We start from the raw sequence: 21044 nt of genomic DNA, 5'->3' as shown, positions 1-21044 counted from the left end.
CAGGTGTCCAGACTCTATCGTGGAAAGGGATTAAGTGGGGAAATGACATAGTATCTGGGCTTAGGGACACAGTCTGTCGCACACGGAAGACGGGTCTCGCTGGAGCTGGCGAGGGAGCAGTAACCTTGGAGGCAAATGATCTGTTGGGTGATGACGGCAGTATCTGCGAGGAAGAGGGTTCGGTGTGTATGCGAATGGCGGTAGTGGGCACGGAGAGGAGTCAGAATGCTTCAAAGATCACCAGAGAGCAGAATCAAAAGAAACCAAGAGGAAGAAATTGCTGTCGGAGGTAAGGGATTTCGAGGCAGGTGGGGTTTCCTTTCATGGCTCTGATCTGGGTGAATTCTGAAACGCGGCACACAGGACACTGTGACGGTGTAGAGGAGGAACTCACAATTTGTTGTTTGAATCTGCATTTAAGGTTGGACGCCCATGTGGAAAGACATTAGGGTGGACGGAACCCGAACTGGTGGAGTCACGCTGGTGTCACTAATTCTTAACTTTCTCTCTGGGTACTTGGCCATTCCATAACAATAGCGCATTACCACCAAGCAGCAGGAGGGGGAAAATGGATTCAGAGAACCCTACAATATAAGAACTGGTGGAGAACCTAGTCCAACCTCCCCCTTCCCCTCACTTCCCCCCACCTCCCGTCATGGCTGCAGAAAGCACTCATTCACCTAAGGGCGCACAGACAGGGAATGGCAGGGCTGGGCCTCCTGGCTTACGGTCTAGCATTCTGTCTTTGCAGGTCTAATGGCTTCAGCCTGCTAGTAGTCTCTCTTCCTTTTTGGATGTAAGCCACCTGGTTCATTTCTAAAGAATTCTGTTGCCCAGCCGGCGTGGCTCAGTAGCTGAGCATTGATCTATGAACCAGGAGGTCAAGGATGGATTCCCGGTCAAGGCACATGCCCGAGTTGCGGGCTCCATCCCCAATGGGGGTTGTGCAGGAGGCAGCTGATTGATGTTTCTCTCTCATCATTGATGTTTCTCTCTCTCTCTCCCTTTCCCTTCCTCTCTTAAATCAATACAAATACATTTTAAAAAGAGAATTATTTTCAACAGAAGGAAAGGGGGAAATAGTAACTTGGCTAGTCATCTTAGTCTACCCAGCTGAGTCCTTGCTAAAGAATTATAATCCCCTCTAGTTCCTTCTTCTCCTCTGAACCTCCTATAGTCCAAAAACTACCATCCTTGTATGGGCACACGGTAGGTGTTCAGCAAAGAGAACCCAGTAACAACAGGCAATAATCACATTCCTGAAAGTCTAAGAAAGTAGGGCTGCTCCATCTCCGGTTCTATTTTGGATTTGGTGAAGGTTCAAACTGAGACAGGCTTAAGGCACCCTCCCTGCCTCCACTCCCATTGCAACGTTCCAATCACTCAGTAACATCAGTCTCTCTTACCTTCTTCACCCATTGGATACTTGCTGCCAATTTCTGTAACACACTCCACCCATCTGATTGGTCCCTCAGCAGATGGCAATGGGAATGATCGTCACAGGGCCACTTAGCCGGAAATACAATAATTTCTGCAAAAAAAAGTGAATGGATAGTTAGTAACCTAGAGGTGACACCAATAAAGTGGTACACTAGGAGACACAGGTGCACAATAAGACAGACTTTTCTCTTAGAAGATAACAGTCCAGGTGTGGAGTGAGGGATGTAAGCAAATCATCACAGTTGTGTGCAAAGTGGGTGACATGGGCTGAGACTCTACAGGTACCGTAGGATGGTGTGTTTAGCCGTATGTGCATTTGAATTACAACAATAAAAGCCGCTGTACATCCAACTTCTTACAATATGCGCCATAGGCCGGGAGTGGGGCTAGAAAGTCAGAGCCAGTTTCTGCTAGCACTCGCGTATCATTGGAATCCAAAGCAGGTAACCTTCCCTCCTAAAGTGAGAAGTGTGTTTCTGCTGCTGCCAGATCCTCGTGGAATGGTAGGCTCAAGGGCAAAGCATGACAATGGTGGCAGCGACGTCAGGAGATGTCGTGGCTGTGCTAGCTGACGAGAGCACTGGGCTGGCAGCTGCAATTCTTTATCGAGACTACATCCCCACGCCCTCCCCACACTACCCCTCACTCTGGAGTCTGTGCGGGGTGTGTTCTGTCTAGATTTTGGTCTGATTCATCTTCATATCTCCCTGTGTCTACCACGTTTCCTAGCCCAAAGCAGCTGTTCAATGTATATTTGTTGAGTGAATGAACAGCAGAATATGGAGTGTCTGAACAGCTCTCGTCTTTGAAAACGAAGGCACTGAACCATGGGGGGTGGTGGCTGGCGTAGCTTCCCCAATCTAACAAGCATCAAGGATTTCTTGAACGTCCTTGAACCTCTAGAGCGTCAACCTTCTGGAACCAACTTGGCCTGCATGAAGGGCTTGAACAACTTCTTACTTTGACTTCATTTATTATACTTTTTTCCCAAATCCACTTTTCCTTGTTTCCACCTAACAGCTCCTCACATACAAGACCTTCTCCAGAACAATAACGACGACAACAGCAACAACAAGCAAAAAACCCTTCTTGATGAAGGGCTGAGGTGAATGAAGTCCAAAATGTGTTCATAACACCGTGGTTCAGTGACTGAGGCAAGAACAATAAAACTGCCCTACTGTGTGCTAACCCCAGGATGTCCAGGACCGAGTAGCACTGAGATTATGTCCAGATGCACAGAGTCACGGAGAAGAAGCCACACAGGGCAGTTCATACAGCACAGAACTAACGAGGAAGGACCCTCCTTTGCAGTCATGTCCCATGTTGTAGCCATTCTCCAAAAATGCCTCCATCCCAGTGCGCCCCATCCCCAGATCCTCATGCACTCCTGTCGCGCCTCTCAGGTGACTCTGAGCCGCCCCTGGGTAGCCAGTGAAACCTGGCCAAAGGGACACAACATGGTTTCAGAAGCTGCGTCATAGTTACCCTTGTAGCCTGTCCGGTGCTCCTGGGAAACTCGCCCTGGGAGAAGTCAGCTGCCAGGGCAGAAGTCTGAGTACTCTAGACCTCCGTGCTGGGAGCGAACTCCAGCCAGCTGTGTGGAGAAGCTGCACCGATAGAGATGCCCAGGCATCCCTACTGGTCCCGGCATCCAAGCTGAGGTGCCAGATGGTGAGCGAAGACGCTGCCTTGGACCCCCAACCTAGTCAGACCTTCCTGTGTCTCTAGCCATCTGACTGCACAGCGTGAGAGACCCTGACACGAACCGTCCCGATGAGTTCACTCAACTACAAGAGATCGTGAGTTGTTCCCATAAGCATTTTGTATGTTGCTCAGAAATAAATAACTAAAACACCATAAACAGAAATGGAACAGACATTTGCCACGGGCTTCCCTGCTGTGTTCTCTTTAAATACACATAACCACTCCGGGTACCACAAAACCCATCTCCTTGCTCCGCTCTGCGGGGTAAGACTCGGGCCCAAGGTGGACGGCCAGCACCAGCCAACCAGAATTCAGCCCTGCAGCCCTCACAGCTGCCTTTCCTCTGTTTAACTTCCCCAGACAGTTAATAATACAGCCGTATCTGTAGCCAGTGTATTTTTAAACGTTTACGTCTCAGGCCTATAAAAACGAATTGAACTCCCACTTCTCCCTGCATTCTTTCCCCCCTGCAAAATGTTTCCCATAAAACTGCTTTCACCCAAAGCCTGCAAAGATGCTTAAGACGTCTGGAAGGAAAGCAAAAATAGATGGCGGCTTGTCTATGAGCTCCGATCACCAAAAACACGGAAGGAAGAGAGCTGTGGATTCTCTGGGACATGTTGGTGCACGACTCCATGTTTCCAGGCAAAAGGGAAAAAACGAGCATAAGAAACCCAAGTGCTTTTTGTGCTTTTAGCAGAACTGATGGGGAGAAAGGACTCACTGGGTGGGCAGCCTGCACACCTCTTCCTAAATAGTCATTGCTGGTTGGAATGTTCATTTTCCCCCCTCTCCCCACATCTCAGGACTCCCTGAGACCTGGAGTCATGTATTCCCTTCTGAGCCAGAAAAATACAACCCCGCATCACTGCATGCACCCCAACCTTCTCGGAGGACTCTCCCCTTCATTTGCCAGGTCCCGCGTGCCTGTGGGCCCTCTTAAGTACAGGCCACAGCCCTCTCAGCGCCTCGCATCCTGTGTGCACCGCCCACAGCACTGAGATTCTTAGAGGCACAGACAGCACATGCCATATATTATTTCAGAGATTGAGAAATCAGGAGAAGGAACACCATGAAACCAAGGGTGTAACTGAGATGAAGGCAATACTTGGCAAACACACAGAAATCAAGGAGAAAACTCAGGGGAGGATGAAGGCGTGATTGCAGCAGATTCCTTTTTCTGAGTTCGGATCCTGTAGAAGGCTTGGCACACACAGGGCTGAAGTATATGTGAACTGGATTAAAACAGTCCCCACCCCTCGCATGGTTCAGGATCCTTAGGCCACTAACGGTGTGCACGATGCTGGGACAGGGATGACAGTGGGTGAGGGGTGAAGAAGGAAAGAATTGACCCTGATGGGAGCTGGGGAGCCCACGGAGACAGTGACAGCTCCATTTCACAGAGAAAGAAACTGAGGCTAAGTGGGAAGCCCGAGCGCATAGAGCAAGGGAGTGGCACAGCGGGACTGAGTCACTACCAAGTCCCCTCTCTTCCTGCCAGCTGTAAGAACCACCCAGGAGACCCAGGGTAACTCACACCTGTTCCTCTGGGATGTGTCCACAGACAATTCCTAATTTGGGATATAACCACACAGCAGGGGATCTCAGGGATTTTTGTATGGAGTTAATTGAAATTATCATTCAACTAGAGGCCTGGTGCACAAAATTCATGCATGGGTAGGGTCCCTAGACCTGGTCAGGGTCAATCAGGTTCCCCACCTCCCTGCCTCCTCCTTCCCTCACTCCCTCAGGGCCCCACTGCTGCCGCTGGTTGCCTGCCATGTTCTGCGCCGCCCCCTGGTGGTCAGCACATGTCATACGAGCAGTCGAACTCCCAGTCTCACGGTCCAACTCCCAAGGGGACACTTTGCATATTAGCCTTTTATATAGATAGATAGATAGATAGATAGATAGATAGATAGATAGATATGTTACTATTAAGTAAACAACTGAAATATCCGATTTTGGAAACTTATTAAGCAAAGAAGTCAAGCCATGGCATACACATCTCTGCTGTTGATAAATACGGCCTTGTTTTCTGGAGTCACAGTGTTTTCCTCACTCTGCAGGCAGGAGCCGGGCAGCATGTGGGCAGCAGACCCCAGGCCCAGCAGACGGGGCCGTCCTTCTGTGAGTGTTGCACGTTGCCGATGTCGTCAAAGGGAATGAATGAACCCAATGAATAAGCACCACTGCATCGTTTTTCTTTCCCGTTTTCACCAAAGTTCCAGAACCATATGGTGAAGCATATTTTGCAAGACAGATTTGTAGATTATAATTTCTTTTAATGGGGGGAGCAGTAGGCTGTTGAACGTGAGGGAACAGGACTTCAATTCCATGCGTTGCCTCTTCCAAGCAGTTTCACTTTGGCCATGCAAGAATCCTGGGGGCCTCAGTTTCCTTACTACAAAGTGGGGATAATAACTGTTTTGTAGGATTATTGTGAGGAATAGTGACGATACACGCAATACCTCATCCAGACAAGGCCCTCAGTAATCAGTAGTTGTGATGATGAAAATGTATAGATTGTGTTTTTTTCCATTGGGCATGCTGAAAACATTAGTTTTAACGTTTATTATATATTTGATATTCACAAAACCCTATGGCAGATGGATAAGCATTTATATAGAACTAATATTCATATATTTGCATATGTTAATATGCAATCATATAATGACTATCAATGCATAGTATTTCCCACACCATTCCTGTTTCCGATGAGGAAGCTGAGTCTCGAAGTTTACCAGCTCAGCTCTGATCTGTAGATCTGTGCTCCCGCTAGGATGTTAAGGGCTGCCCGCTGCCCATCGCTCACGCCTCCCTACAAAACCTCCAAGGCCAGCTCCTCCCTGTCTGTGCAGGGTGACGCCCAATGCCCCACTGTAATTACCACACCCATGCCGAGCTTCTGGGCTCCAAATGGATTTGACACAGTGGCCCTTTAAATCAAACTCGCAACACGATTATCTGTATTTCTCTTTGGTCGTTTTTCTAAGTAAGCCATGCCTTTAGAGGCACCTAATACGGAATGACAACCTCTGCCGTTTTGCAAAGCACCAAAGGACGGGCTCATTGTCACCATGGTAATTACCGCACAATACCTGACGGCCAATGGACAGTCCGGAGGCTCAGGCAGCAGCTGAATCCGGCATTGTCCGGGCCCGATCAAAAGATTAGAAGCCCTGAAAAGCCGGGGAGCGGGATCTCACAGCCCTTTCGCTGGGCCCTGAAAGGCCCATTGTGCCGCCACCATAAATTCTGGGCTCCCCGGGCACTTGACAACTGAAGCCGGGGACAATAGAATTCCTGTGTCCAACAACACACTCCTTGTCCGGTGCCAGTCTTATCAGCCACATTTACAAATGTCTTTCATTGTACCCAAATAATTCCCTATTAGAAGAGCTATTGGGAGCAGAACTAAATAAATATTCACGGCCTTTGTAATATCTTTGGGAAACGAATAAACAAGCAGTGATCTAGCATCTGAGCAAACCTCCTGCTACTCTGCTTTTTATCACTATTTCTCGCCCCAACGACGGAGTTTCGCTTTCTCCCCTTGAACATAAGAGCAATTGCAAAACCGGAGGCCGAGGTTTTATTTGCCACCTACTACGTACCACCGATAAATATCGCCTTGGTGCTTCTACATGCATTCTTTATTTAAATTAGTCTTCCCAACAGCTCTGGATGAGGCTTGTTTTATTCCGTTCCCCACCTCCGAGAAGAGAAGGGAATTAAACCTCAGCGAAGTCAAAGAACTTGCCAAGATAACAAAGCTCATTAGCGGCAGAATGGGAATTCAGATCTAGATTTCCCTTGCCCCACAGGCCCTGCCTTTCCCACTCTGCCAAGATGATTTCTCTCCTGAATAAGAAAGGGATAAAACATCAGATTAAGGGGGAATCTAAGCACATTCACTGGAAAAGTCACAGAAATACATGGAGTCTGTTTATATTGTTACCAGACCCTGAGGACGCTTAAAGTAGAAGGAAAATAAGTCTTTCTCCAAGAGAGTATATTTTATCTTGGCCCTAAAACGCCAGAAATTTTAATTAAAAAGGTGGTTAGGTGGCGAGCGAACAAAATAAGTATAACCAAGCTTCAGGGTCGTTTCGGAGACATCCATGCGGTCCATTGGTAAAGTCTTAGAAAGAATTCCTGGGGTAGACAGAGCAAGCAGGACACACACACTCACATACACTCGAGAACATTCACTCCTCTTCTGCAGTTCATTTTATTTTACCTATTCGTCTCCTCGCCCCCGGTAGAGCTGTGCCCCTCCCCATGCGGCACCCAAGGAATCTGGGCTCCTTCAAGACAGAAATCACATCTTATACTGTTTCTCTGGTCTGGGCCAGGACTCTGCTAGCTCTCTGCAGGGCTCGGCTCATTGGAGCATTAGATGAATAGTAATAGTTAAACAGAACCACCACAAAGCTGTATGTTTTCACATTTTAAAACACTGAAATCTTTGCTTTTTTATCTACTTGATGTCAGATGACCAATGTAAAATCTGTCATTTTATAACCGTATAACTGGTAACTTTTTAAGGACTGTAACGAGGTACTGATTTGGCCCAAATGATTCTTTCTTGATCGAAGCAAGGGCGAGCCATTGGGTTTGTTTTCTGAATTAGTTAAAATCAGTAAACAGGCTATCGCTTTGCAAACGGTTGACTACCATAACAAGGCTGGGGAGACTAAAGGTACTTCGTGACTGGCAGGTGTTTGTGCAAATACTGAGTCTGAAAAAGCATGGCCGGTCTTTCCCAAATCCTTCAGATGCCAAGTGAAGCATTGCATCACCTTTGAGGGTGTGTGGTCATGACATCAGCCGTGGACACATGATGCCAACTCTTTCGGCTCCTCTGTACCTCCAGGAACGAGGTGTTCTTCCAAATGGGCAAAGGGCGATCGCTAACAGTGCGAGTCAGCAGTGAGTCCGGTCCTGGGCTAAGTACGTCCCTGTCATACAGAATGTGGTCGCTAACAGTGCGAGTCAGCAGTGAGTCCGGTCCTGGGCTAAGTACGTCCCTGTCATACAGAATGTGGTCTTCTAACAGTCCTGTGTCAGGCAGCGTGACTTTATTTATGTCATAATTAGGCACCTGCGGCACAGGAAGGGTGAGTGAGAGCCAGTAAGCAGTGAAGCCAGGAGCTGGACACAGCAGCTGGAATCTACAGCAGTTCACCCAACAGCTATTCTCCATTGCCTTCTCCAGACATAAATTGGGACGCTAATTGAGGGAAGTAGTCCAGTGATTTTTTTTTAAATGGCTAAGGATGACATCACTTTACCAGGCTGCAAACTACAGACAGAGAGAGATAGGGAGGAGAGAGAGAGACAGAAAGAGAGAGAGAGAGAGAGAGAGAGAGAGAGAGAGAGAGAGAGAGAGAGAGAGAGAAAGAGAGAGGTCACTAGTGAAGCACCACCAAAGGAAATGAAAAGCAGCAAAGACCTTTGACCACACACACACACACACACACACACACACACGCACACACTCTTCACATGTTGGACACTCATCTCTTGAAATACTAAACTTGCATTCAAATCCAGCAACTTATGAAACCATGGTGACACTGGGTGCTGGGGTCGATGCAATGGTCAATAGAGTCTTTCCTGTTCTGGTCTGTAGAACTCTGTGGTTGAAGCAATAAGGCCCCCGCTGACAGCAGCCCACCTCCCATCAGCGGGATCCTGAGCACCTCGGGGGACAAGGAGCTAGAAGACCCGGGAGCCTGTCCCCCTCCAGTTCTCCACAGGAATCTACAATGTCATGTGCTCAACCTGGGCCACAACGAAGACATTGCAGATGCTGAAGGCCTCCCTTCAGCTCTCAGGGCAAAGTATAGACATGGCCAGGTTTCACCATCCCTGACAGGATGTTCTGGTTGTGGGGAGAGCCAGAGGACCCTGTCCAGGAGCCAAACCAAGTGTGCATGTCACCAGGCAAGCAGGGGGAGCAGGGCCAAGCTGCAGAGTCAGACAGACCCTGGGAGGAAGTGCAGGCCCTGCCGGGGGTGGAGCTCCGAGTCCCGTGGGCCTTGCCCACGGGGCACCACCAGCTCATGACTTAGGGCTCTTCCTTGGTCTGTCACATGGGCACTGTGATGCCTCACAGCGCTGTGAGGGGTGGGGACAAATGAGATAATGTGTGCCGATGACATACGTACACTTTTGGTTCTGGCACAAATGGACTATTCACCACCTATTAGTCAGTATCATCATCATAAAAAATATATCAGTTTTCTGTTATAATGATGCAAAATTGAGAAATATAAAGAGGCCCATGCAATGCCTGGTACAGTAGGAGCTAAAAAAATTACTGTGATGATGATGATGATGATTGGCATTAAATGACAGTGAGTCAGAAAGCACCTTTCAGTTCTCTGTCGATGCTGACCCGGGCAGAGGAAAGTATGGCAGTGACTCCGGAACAGGTCCCTGCCTTCCCAGCTTCTCAAACACCCAGGGGGCCAATGGCTTACCGCAAGCAAATGCGGGTTGGAGAACAAATGGGAGAGCAGAATGAAGAGAGCGCCCCAAAACAAGACATGACTACAGAGAAGGGAAGGAGAGGTGATGGCATGGCTGCGTCTGAGGGATGTCTATTTTTAGTGCCCTAAAGAAGAGGCTCCCCATGACCTTGCCAGACTGTGATGCATACAGTTAATGAACGCCCTCTCCGCTTCTCTCCCTTCTCTCCCAGTCCCGTATCTGCCTGACTAGTGTCCTTTCCAAAGGAGTTCACGGACCAGGTTCGCTTTCGGAAGCAGCTAGTTTTGTTTTTTGTTTTATTCTTAAATATGTATTTATTAAATTGATTGGGGTGACATTGGTCAACATGAACATGTAGGTTTCAGGTGTGGGTTTCTCTGTTACCAGACCTGTCTATTGCACCGTGTGCCCACCACCCAGAGTCCCATCTTCTCCTGAGCAGCCAGTTTGAAACTTTTATCGCTCGCGTTGTTTTGTCTGCCAGTTAAATGCCACCCTTTTCAAAGATGAGGAAAAGGCTCCCAGCAATTTGGAAAGAGGCTTGCTTTGAATGTCATCTTAATGGTCTAAATTTTAAACAGAGAAAGAACCTCCCTCCCCTGGAAATCTGATGCTGACTAATCCTAGGCTTTTCTATGAGTGTTTAAAGTCTTCTTGGTTTCCTTAGGGAAGTACAGCATTCAAGCCTCGACGAGGTGTTACTCATAGGGAATGACTGGCTGGAAATGTAGAACCTTCTAGGTATTGCAGACCGTTTATAATCCCATCACCCAGATTTCCAAGGAGAAGTATATCCTCTCATTCCCCGAAACTCGAAATTACCTTGTTGTAATAGGAGCACGTTTAAAGAAGACACGGCGCACGCCCCTGCGCGGGACAGCAGGCCTTCCCAAAGTCGAGGTAATGTGACTTGTAGAGCAATGTGGAATATACTGGCATGTTTCAAAATGGTTCACTATGAACTAAAATGTAAAGGTTGTACACTAGATGTAAATCCAATTATGATCATAAAAAAAGAAAAAACAACAACACAAAAAAACCCCAACCAATTCCTAAATTGAGTACTGGGAGGGAGGAGAAACACAAGGACAATCTGAGTCCCAGTGGATCTGCAGGTGAATTTTTCCCTCTCTTCTTCCTCATTTCTGTTATAATATTTAAGCAGTATTATGTGTCGTAGCCAGAAATGTGTACCTTTATACAGTCCCATCATGCTGCTGCCAGATCTCTGGCACATACGGGAGCCGGCCACACTCGGAGTGAGCTAGTGGGCGGCTAAGGGAGCACCCTCCGTCACGGTCCCGCATGGCCAGAACACCCTACCCGCCCTAACGATGCCGAATAAGCCGGCCACGTATTCCAAAATAGAAACAGGAAAGTAGGGCATGACACTGACTGACTGAACCACCGACGCGTCAGATCAGACATTGATACCACCCATGTGACTCTCAAATACTCCCTGGTACAATGCACCCTGTGCCCACCACCCACGGTCAGATCTCCTCCTGCCACCGCATAGGAGGGCCCCCTCCTCCCCCCACCCCCTTCCCTCTGGCAACCACTACTCTGCTGTTTGTGTTCATAAGTTTCCGTCTTATATCCCACATATGAGTGAACTCATTTGGTTCTTCCAATCAATTTAATACATAAAATTTTAAAAACTAAAATGTAGAATACTCTCTGCTGTGGGAAAATCCAAGATGGTCAGCAACTACCGGACAGAGAGCAGGAGGTTATCCCCGGAGGCCCCTTCCTGTCTCTCGGGTCATTCTTCCCACACACACCTGCTGATGCCTGCAGGAACCTGGGGCTGTGCCGGAGGCTCGGGGGGCAGCCATGCACTGAGTCAGACCCCTGCGCTTAACGAGCGTGCATCGTAACCAACGCTGGCTGCTCTCACCCGGATAGAATCACCCAGAAGATCTCTTGAGGTTTGCTCCCTACCCCAGACTGCATCCGCCAGTGACCAGTTAATGTGCTGTGGCCAGCACAGCTGGGCTGCACGTGGGGTGCTGAGTTCAAGCTCAGACTCTGACACTGTGTGACCCGAGCCAAACCCCTCTGCCACTCAGAGCGTCTATTTCCCCATCTGACAGTCAGGGGGTGACTAAGCTGAATACTTAGCTCGAGGCTACATTATTCTACGGGGTGACAGGCTCATTTGTACTCAGGGTTTCCAGGTACTTCAAACTAACCTATAAACAGGGACTTCAGACAATAATGTATTTATTATATATTTGAAAGTCACTAAGAGAACCGATGTTAAAAGTTCTCAAGAAAAAATATATTCTAAGTATGTGAGACGACAGATGTGAAGTAAACTAATGGTGGCCATCATTTTGCAATATATACCTATATCCCATCATTGTGTTGTGCACGTTGGACTAATCCAATGCTATGTCTCATTATAGCTCATTAAAACTGGGGGAGAGGCAGAATCCATAGAACATGGTGAGAACACAGGGCACACTCCTGTCCCCAAAGGCAAAACCTACCCAGCAGGAAAAAGAGGGAAAGGGATACAGAGAGTTGGTGACTGAGCTGCATGGGAAAGTTTTAGCGTCGGACAATCCTGAGTTCAAATCCTGCCACTGCTTTGCGGTTCAGTGTGTGACTTGGAGTGAGTGACTCAACTCTGCAAGTGTCAGCCTCCCCTTGTCAAAGGTGTATCTCTCTTGCCTAACGCACAAGGTTGAAGACGAAAGGAGGCCATAAGGGCACCACTCCAAACACACACAGGGCGCCCAGTAAAATCTCCCCAAATTACAATGATGGTTCACAGAATACTGTACACCGGAAACTCCTGCTGAGACATTCCTCGCTCGCTTTTCTACCCCCAGCACCTGGCATAGGTCAGTCACATAGAAGATGCTCAGTAAATAAATAACTGTTAGGTCTGATTAGCTCCTGCTGATTAGAAGCTCTGATGGGCAATTATGTATCTATGATTAATTAAACACGAGAACTCAGATTGGTTATTACCTTATAAATACAGTTTGTCTGGAGGGATGATCTTGCCAATGCAAGGGGAGATGGTGCCGGAAAGGTCACCGACGCCCGATGCACCAGCCTCCACACGGCGTCGGAGATCAGAGAGGCAAAGCCAAGTGCGCGAGTCACGGCCCAGCCATGCGGGCAGGGACGGCTGCCCCTGCCACTGTCCTGACTGAGCTCTTCAGCCACTGAACAAGCAGTTCAAAGGGTCCTGGAGTGACTCCGCAGTGCCCTTTGGCAGAGAGGCAAGCAGAGCCCACACCAAGAGCAGGCAGTGTGAGGACCTGTGCTCTGGGAAGTGCTCCAAGTAGGAAATGAAAGGAGATCAACGCAGGGAACCAGCAAAGCCCACCAACTACCCAATACAAGAGCCACGGGACCTGTGTCCCAGAGCAAGGCCCCAGCACAGCACCGGAAAAAGTCAGCCTTCATTTAGGTGCACCCCCCACACACACACACACAAGCACACATTCATTACAGACATACATGCATGCACACATACATACTTTCATAGGCATGCACACCCACATACAGATATTCATGCATAACCATGCATAAATACATACATACAGGCATACGCACACACAGACATGCACATTCACACATGCGCAGAGACACATGTGTGCACACAGAGGCACATGTACTCAAGCATGCATGAACACATACATAAACATATATAGACATGCATACACATACATGGATGTGTCCGCACTCACATACAGGCACTCCAAGGAGATAGACGTGACTCTAATATAACAAGGTCCCCTTTGGGTCCCAGGGAACAAACGGTTGTGATCCATTTACTACGATGAGGAGGGGCGACGTGGTGGCTCCCTGTAACTGGGTCAGGCACCAATTGGTAGTCAGCTCCACGGACCCGGCAGACTTAATGAGGAGACATGGGCAGAGGGTAGAAACCGTGCCCAAGAGAGTGTCCCAGACACTGCGACCGGGCAGCGGGGCCCAGCCCAGGGCACCTCTCTCAGACAGCCTTCGGAACGCCTGGCACACCAGGTCAGCGGTGGTAACCGGGCTGGAATTAAAAACAAACCCGGAGTTTGATGGAGATCATGACCCGAGTATAAAGTACAGAAACAGTGAACAAGGACAGAGCTGCTGCCGTGGGGGCGGGACAGGAATCAGACGGCACTCGCGACCTAAAGCTTGTGTCCACAGAAGCCAGGCCCCCTCGCCCGGATCCCTGCACCGCCATTCCTACCCGTGGTGTCCGGGCAGGGTGGCATCCCAGCACCTGCGCGCAGACCAACAGATGGAGCGGCCGGGCAGGTAAATCAGTGCCTACTCCCTCCCTGGCGAAGGGCGCCCAGCAGCAGCTGGCCACCTGGAGTCTTCCTAGAGAGGCAGGATGCAGCCTGGACAAGGCCCCTCCCAGAGCCACCTCCGGCTCTGATCTTAGGGCACCTCCTGTGGGGCGACCACAGGCTGCAGGGCCTGGAAAGGGTTGGCCCAGCTTTGTTCCAACAGCCCCGCGCAGTGGCCTCCCAGGAAGCCCAGAGCGGCAGCCCGGTCCCTGGCACCGCTGGCAGCCCTGTGAGTGAGCCGCTGCGAGGAGACACACACCCACTGCCAATGAGTCCCTCACAGACACAACCCAGGGAGACAGGTGTGGGCACCGCTGCCAAGCAGGCCAAACAGAGACACAGCCGGCAGAGCTTTCACCTACCTGGGCCCCAGAGGCTCCCCGCACCCCAGGGGGGACCCTGAACTATTTGTTTCCCCTGGAACCAATGGCATCTCCTCCTTCCCCGCCTCCTGGCCTCACTAAAGAGAAAGCACAGCCAAAACTGTATGTACATTTCTACGAGACAACTGCCATCATCTAGTACGCTCATCTCTGTTTTCCAGAGCATTTTAACATAAAAAGTGTAAAAAGGGACAGATTTTCAGGATAAAAAAACTTGGCAACCTAACACACACACATTGGCGGGGGGGAGGGGCATGCATACATTTGCTTTAGAACGTCGGACACCATGTACTGGTACGTTCATTTTATATTATTTTGCTGAGATTTGTGAAGTAGCAAAGAGAGTGCACTCCAGTGTGGATCTGAATTCCACCTCCCGGAGCTACTGGCTGGATACCCTTATTCATACGAGTTCCCTATTCTGTGCACTTCCATCTCCTCCTCTCTAAAGTGGAGATTAAAGTGGTGCCCCCCTCACGGGATTCTGGTAAAAATGAAATAAGTTAATTCACGTAATGCACTCAGCATATGGCGAGCCCCCCGTCGCGTGAGGTTCTGCGACCATTATCCTCACCGTTAGCCTGGTCTGTGTTCAGCAGGCGCACTGAACTTCAATGTCCGGGTTACAACGCTAGATTACAACCTGGGTATCATCGCCGTGTTTGAAAAGACAATAACACAGAGGTCTGCAGTCCCAGATGGAAATGACTCAATGCAATTTCACTTGCTGGAAATTCAGAATATTTACAGAAACCAAGCAGGCTCCCAGGCCTTCCCCAGCAGGTTCTCCTGCCCTCTCTTCCAGAAAGGAGAAGGCTGCTGATGTCCAAGTATCTTTACATTAAAAAAAAAAACAAAAAACAAAAAAACACAAAAAAACGTATTTTTAAATATCACATTAAACATTGCTTCCGTTGATCACTGCATTTCTTGGCACGCTTACATTGTGGACCTGGAGTAACTCACGCACAGCATCCTACCCCTGGCCCTGGCGGGGAGGGAGGTCCTCCTCTTTCCCAGCATGCCTGGAGCAGGGCCTCTCCCCCTGTGATGGGCAAGGTACCTGGGGACCTCGTTAACATGCAGGTTCTGCCCCAGCAGGTCTAGGGCAGGGGCTGCGGCCCAGCATAAGGAGCGAGTGCCCGCAAAGGCTTTGGGCGCTGGGGAGAGGAAGGAGGCACCTGCATTTCATCTTGGAGTGTCTCTTTGATGTCATGGTGGCTTTCTGACAACCTGGCAACTCTTTCATTATTCATGGGAGCCGCTGTTGGTAAATCTGCAGCTGAGTCCTTGGACCCAGAGGCAGGGAACGTTTGTTGTTCTGTTTTGTTCTAAATCAAACACATCGGAAAAAAAAGCAAATATCCATTGACTCCTGGTGACTGCCCTTGGGGGAGTTCATTTAACTTTCTCTTCCTCTTGTTCCTGTGCCCAAGCTGTGGAGGCAGGACCAGGGATGTCATGGGGGACAGGGCTGGGCATGGGTTAGCACTGCAAAAACACCCAGGCTCCAAGCGGGAGGAGTCGCTGAGGAGGGAAACCCAACAGGCCTGGTCACTATACCTGAAATCACTCTTTCCCGGCCCTTCAGTAAAAACCCAGGGAGGAGCAAGAGCCCAGAGCTTTGGACCTAGGAAGCTGGGGTTCAGAGGAAGGTCCCATCACTGACTAGCTGTGTGACCACAGGCCAGTGACTGAACCTCTCTGAACCTCAGTTTCTCCGTCTGGACTGTGGTCCTAGCGGTGTGTACTTTATGGGATTATTGCTGTGAGGTCATTCCTGTGCACCTAAGACACATGAAAAATAACATTGATTTCCCAAAGTCCCCAAAAAGCACCCAAGAAGTCGAGCATCAATAAGAAGTTCGCATGGATGTACCTGTGTTTGTGACTGTCCCTCCTAGCTCCCAGTCCAATTCTCAGAGTGTGCGTGTATATGTATTCAAACAGTACTTTTCTTACAAACCTTTCCTAGATATTGTACAGAACAGTGTACACATAATTAGGGAAATATTAAATCATCTTCTGTTCTTGGGTAGTTAATACTTTTTATTAAAATGCATGGGGAGCCTGGCTGGAATGGCTCAGTGGCTGAGCATCGACCTATGAACCAAGAGGTCACGTTTGATTCCCTGGTCAGGGCACATGCCCAGGTTGTGGGTTTGATCCCCAGTAGGGGTTGTGCCGGAGGCAGTTGACCCATGATTCTCTCTCATCATTGATATTTCTCTCTCTCTCCCTCTCCCGTCCTCTCTGAAATCAATAAAAATATATATTTTTTAAAATGCATTGGAATAGCTTTGTGAAGTGAAGAAGGCAACCCTAAACACACACAGTTTCCCATTCCCCTCCTGGCATCCTGCACCCTCTAGCCCAGAGCACTGTGTCCTCCACAGGTGGGTCCTGGCAGGCAGAGCAGATTTATTCCCCAGAAGGGAGAGCTTGTATGTCTGGTAGTCCTCTCCTCTCTCCACCGTTTGGGGGTGTGCATCGCCCGGCTGATCCGCCAGCCAGACCAGACTAAAGGGACAAGGAAAAGGGGGCTGAGAGAAATGGCGACGCACCATGCCTTTCATTTTCACCAGCGTGGGGGGCAGAGGACCAGATAAGCTCGCTTGTCTCTGAAAACGACACAGCCACTCAGGCCGAGGATTATAGCGAGCCACGCGAGACAGTGGCCTCTCAGACGACACTGTCCAAAAGCCCTTGTGAGGGGGACCCTCCATCAAATCCTGCCATCTGCGCCCCGCCTGTGTCAACAAGCCCCCCTGCACGCACTCAGGCGTGGCTGCAATTTCCCTCTTCGGGACACTGTTGCTGCAGGCTGCGGGCCACTGCAAAGAACCTTCTCCTGTCGGCAATTTCTCTGTCTAAACAGGATTTATGATGATCCCTTGGCAAGGATCTTTGAATCACTGGCTCTCACAGGACAGCAAGAGAGTATTTCAGGGGAATCCACCTCTAATGAGCAAAACATCCCCCAAGACTTATCTGTTTTGATGAAACAGACATCGTTGCCCTAGCCGGTTTGGCTCAGTGGATAGAGCATTGGCCCACGGACTGAAGAGTCCCAGGTTCAATTCCGATCAAGGGCACGTACCTCTGTCGCAGGCTCCCCGGCCCTGGTCAGGGTATGTGCAAGAGGCAACCAGTCGATGTGTCTCTCTCACGTCGATGTTTCTCTCTGTCTCTCCCTTTCCTTTCCACTCTCTCTAAAAATCAATGGTGAAATATCCTTGAAATATCCTTGGATGAGGATTTTTAAAAAGAAGAAGAAAGAAACATCCACTGTAAAGCCAGTGTAGACAACTTGGCCTCGAATGGACCTGCTCTATCCCAGAGAGCTGTGTGGCCTTGGAGCAGTTGCTTGATGTCTCTGAGCAAGCTGTCTCATCTAGGACATGGAAGTGATGAGGTCTTCTTGACGCTGTCATGAAGGCTGCATTGCTACTGTGAGATAATACATATACGTGTGTGTATGATACACAGCCAAGAACATCACTTTTTCCAAAGTCCGAAATAAGCACCCAAGAAGTTGAAAAGTTGAATATTAATAAGAAGTTTCATTTCCCCCTGGTGTCATCAAGTCCTGTTCCCGGTAGACCCCACACCTGGTTTATGGGTGGGGCTTGATCCACAGTCCCTGCTCTTTTCAGTAAAGGCCTGGCCCACTGCCTACACTCTGCCTTCGGGGAGGACCCACGTCGCTGGTCACAGGCAGCATGGGACGAGGGTGCCTGTGCCTCTGAGAGTCTGCCAAGGAGCTGCCTCCCGCCTCGAGGAGCAGTGATTGCATTTCCGTTAGAAGAGCACAAATCCTCCCTCACCACTCCAGCACTTGTTAAGCTCAAATTTTGTTTGTACCAATTCTAGGCAATTTTCTTTGATTTATCGCCTACAAACCCGTCTTCCAATTCCTGCATCCCCGCCTGAAAGGCCGGGATTGCTCTTTTCTCTTTCGAGGACCAAAGAGAACACCCTCCGTGAGCCCTGAGCCCCTCTCCCTCCACCTGGAGAAGCCGTCAATCTCTCCACTCGGGGCTCCCAGCCTGAACGAACCCAGGACCTCAGGGCGGGTGCAGACAAGAACAGCTCCCGCTAGGCCAGCCCAGCCTGGGAGCATGTGCTATTTGCAATCATACAGACGTGGGGAAAACTCTGGTCAACCCACTTCTTCCAGGGGCAACGAAGACTCCAGAGAGTCTGAGCAGCCCCCCAAGAGCCATCTAGGGAGGGTGGGGGCATAAATGAAACCCAGACCTGCCCGGCTGCATATTTCCAAGCCGTGTGTCGCACCACGTCAAACAAACAATAAATCAAGGGCTCTCATTCCTTAGCAAACACTCCATGCAGAAGTCTCCAAGAAGTGAGACGCCCTCCAATGTTCCAACCCACCCTACCATTCCAACATATGAGCCCCTGAAAACCGCTTCATCTCTCTAAATGACTGTTTCCGTCGCTGAGAAAAAACAAATGGGTATAAGCATCTTTATTGATGATTTCACACGGATAAAATCGGGTGATGGAGCAAAGAGCTTGGCACCATGTAACAGCTCATTGCACGTGTGTATCTTCCGCTCTCGGCTCCGGAAAACAAACGTTTATTCTCAGGCTCCTGTGGCAGAAAGGTGTGAATTTACTGTAAAGAGAATAATTAATAACAACAGAAACAGTCTAATTAAAAGTGGCACCCTCATGCAAAAACGTGACGGCAACTGAGAAAAGGAAAAATAAATTAGCCAATGCTGCATCTCCTCTCCCCACCCCCACCCCCGGTATCCCTGACAGGGTCCCTGTAATCAAGTCAATGAGAAAGCGAATTACCAGGTCCCTTAAAAAGAACTGGACGGGCTTTGCCACCAACACAAGAGATGCCTAAAGGAGGAAATCCTCTTAAATTAAATACTGTCCTTGCAAGGCTAAGAACCCGGCAATATCAAGCTTCCCGATGGGCCGTGTGAGACAGCGAACATGGTACCATTCCTGATTCTGTTCATCTCCAAGACTATGCTGCATCCTATATATTCCTGTCAAGGATAAAGCAGACTCTTCTCCAGTATTTTTGCTTCTCTGGATGTGAGACATACATCTGTCTGCATGATCCGTGTGCTTGACACCGTGCTGACTCTGTTCTCAGATCGGGAGACAAGGAGACATTCGCTTGTTTCTGAAGCAGAAGGTGGCATTTACATGGATCCCCAGCTTCTGGGGCAACAGTCACTTGCTCTAGCCACGGCCATCCCACCCCAAGGAGACCCATTCCCCGTGAAAGCCAATGATGGCATCTTCCGTGCAGGCTTCTGGAAACTTCTTTCATGTGCATATGTCCTGACAGTCTATAAAAGCCAAAGGCACGTTCCTGACACTGGTGGCGGAATCTAGGGCGCTAACTCCGAGACGGTGTTGGTGTACAAGACTTGACAGCTCCTTGCCCCAGCTCTGCTGTTTGCATGGGTGGGAAAACAACCCCCTGGTCCTTACTGGCGAGTAGATGGGCATGTATTCACTGAGCGCCAAACCTCCTGCCTTCTGCTCGCGACGTGGGATGCCTCAGCGTTCCTGCTGGCAGCAGGCACGTTTAATATGTGAGTGGTCACAGCACATCTGAGCACCCGCATCAGGGAGAACACGACTGTGCCCCTCACAGAGGCACGGAGAGTCCTCGGAGGAAGCCATGGACTCCCACACGGAAACTCCACTGACCACACCCCCCAGCACACTGCGAGACTGATAGTGTTTTCCAGAACGTCCCAGAAACTTCAATTATTTATAAATATATTTTTATTGATTTCAGAGAAGAAGGGAGAGGGAATGAAAGATAGAAACATCAATGCTGAGAGAGAATCATTGATCGGCTGCCTCCTGCACACCCTCTATTAGGGATCGAGCCCGCAACCTGGAATGTGCCCTGACTGGGAATTAAACCATGTCCTCCTGGTTCATAGGTCGGTGCTCAACCCTGAGCCATGCTGGCAGGGCAGAACATTCCAGAAACTTTATAGGATGCCATTATCAATCTCAAAATACAACGAATTCTAATTGGAGAGGCATTTGGATCGATGAGTCAGTCATCAAGCATTTACCAGGCGCTGCTTTCTGCTGAACTTTGCACTGGACATGGTGGGATGAGGCAGACAAGAAGCAAAGGGCCCTGTGCTGGGATCCTGGAACCACTTACTCAGACTGATTCCGGATCCCCACAGCGCGAGGGAGAAGGCGGAAGGCACAAAGCGGAACTAAGTGTCGTCTGGGGAATGTACGGCAGAAGCTTCCCTAGAATCGGGGCCACTGCCTGCCTGCCATGATCACCCAGCTGTGCTTCGCCTCCAAGCTTCACCTCAAGCCCACAATGAACAAGATTTACGTGCAAAGTGTCGTCACCCAGCCTGGTATGCCTACGCTTGTTCCCGGACGGGGAGTGGTCTGAGTCATAAGTCAGAGTCGTTAACCTCAGGAATTTTGACAAAGCCTTTCATGTGCAGGGACTTTGTGAATTTCATCCAGGTAGCAACTCTTTCTTAAAAATATATTTTTATTGATTTCAGAGAGGGAAGGAGAGGGAGAGAGAGAGAAACATCAGGGATACGAGAGAATCATGGATCGGCTGCCTCCTGCACCCCCCGCCCCCAGACTGGGCGGGGGGGCCGAGCCCACAACCTGAGCATGTGCCCTCACTGGGAATCAAACCGTGACCACCTGG

The 21044-nt window shown here is 49.5% G+C and overlaps 1 protein-coding gene across 1 annotated transcript in view; it reads right to left on the bottom strand.

The window, feature by feature from the left end:
- CDH11 (cadherin 11) overlaps positions 1-21044 on the bottom strand; it is a 128168-nt gene that overhangs the window by 77524 nt on the left and 29600 nt on the right. Inside the window, exon 2 of the mRNA XM_036346010.1 lies at positions 1407-1531. The gene's annotated coding sequence lies outside the window, so the exon portion shown is untranslated. The remainder of the gene's footprint in view (positions 1-1406; positions 1532-21044) is intronic.

This window comes from Myotis myotis, unplaced genomic scaffold (assembly GCF_014108235.1).
Source record: "Myotis myotis isolate mMyoMyo1 unplaced genomic scaffold, mMyoMyo1.p scaffold_m19_p_19, whole genome shotgun sequence".
NCBI classification, from domain to species: Eukaryota; Metazoa; Chordata; class Mammalia; order Chiroptera; family Vespertilionidae; genus Myotis; species Myotis myotis.
Note: the sequence above shows the minus strand (reverse complement) of the source record. Positions and strands in the feature narration are given on the sequence as shown.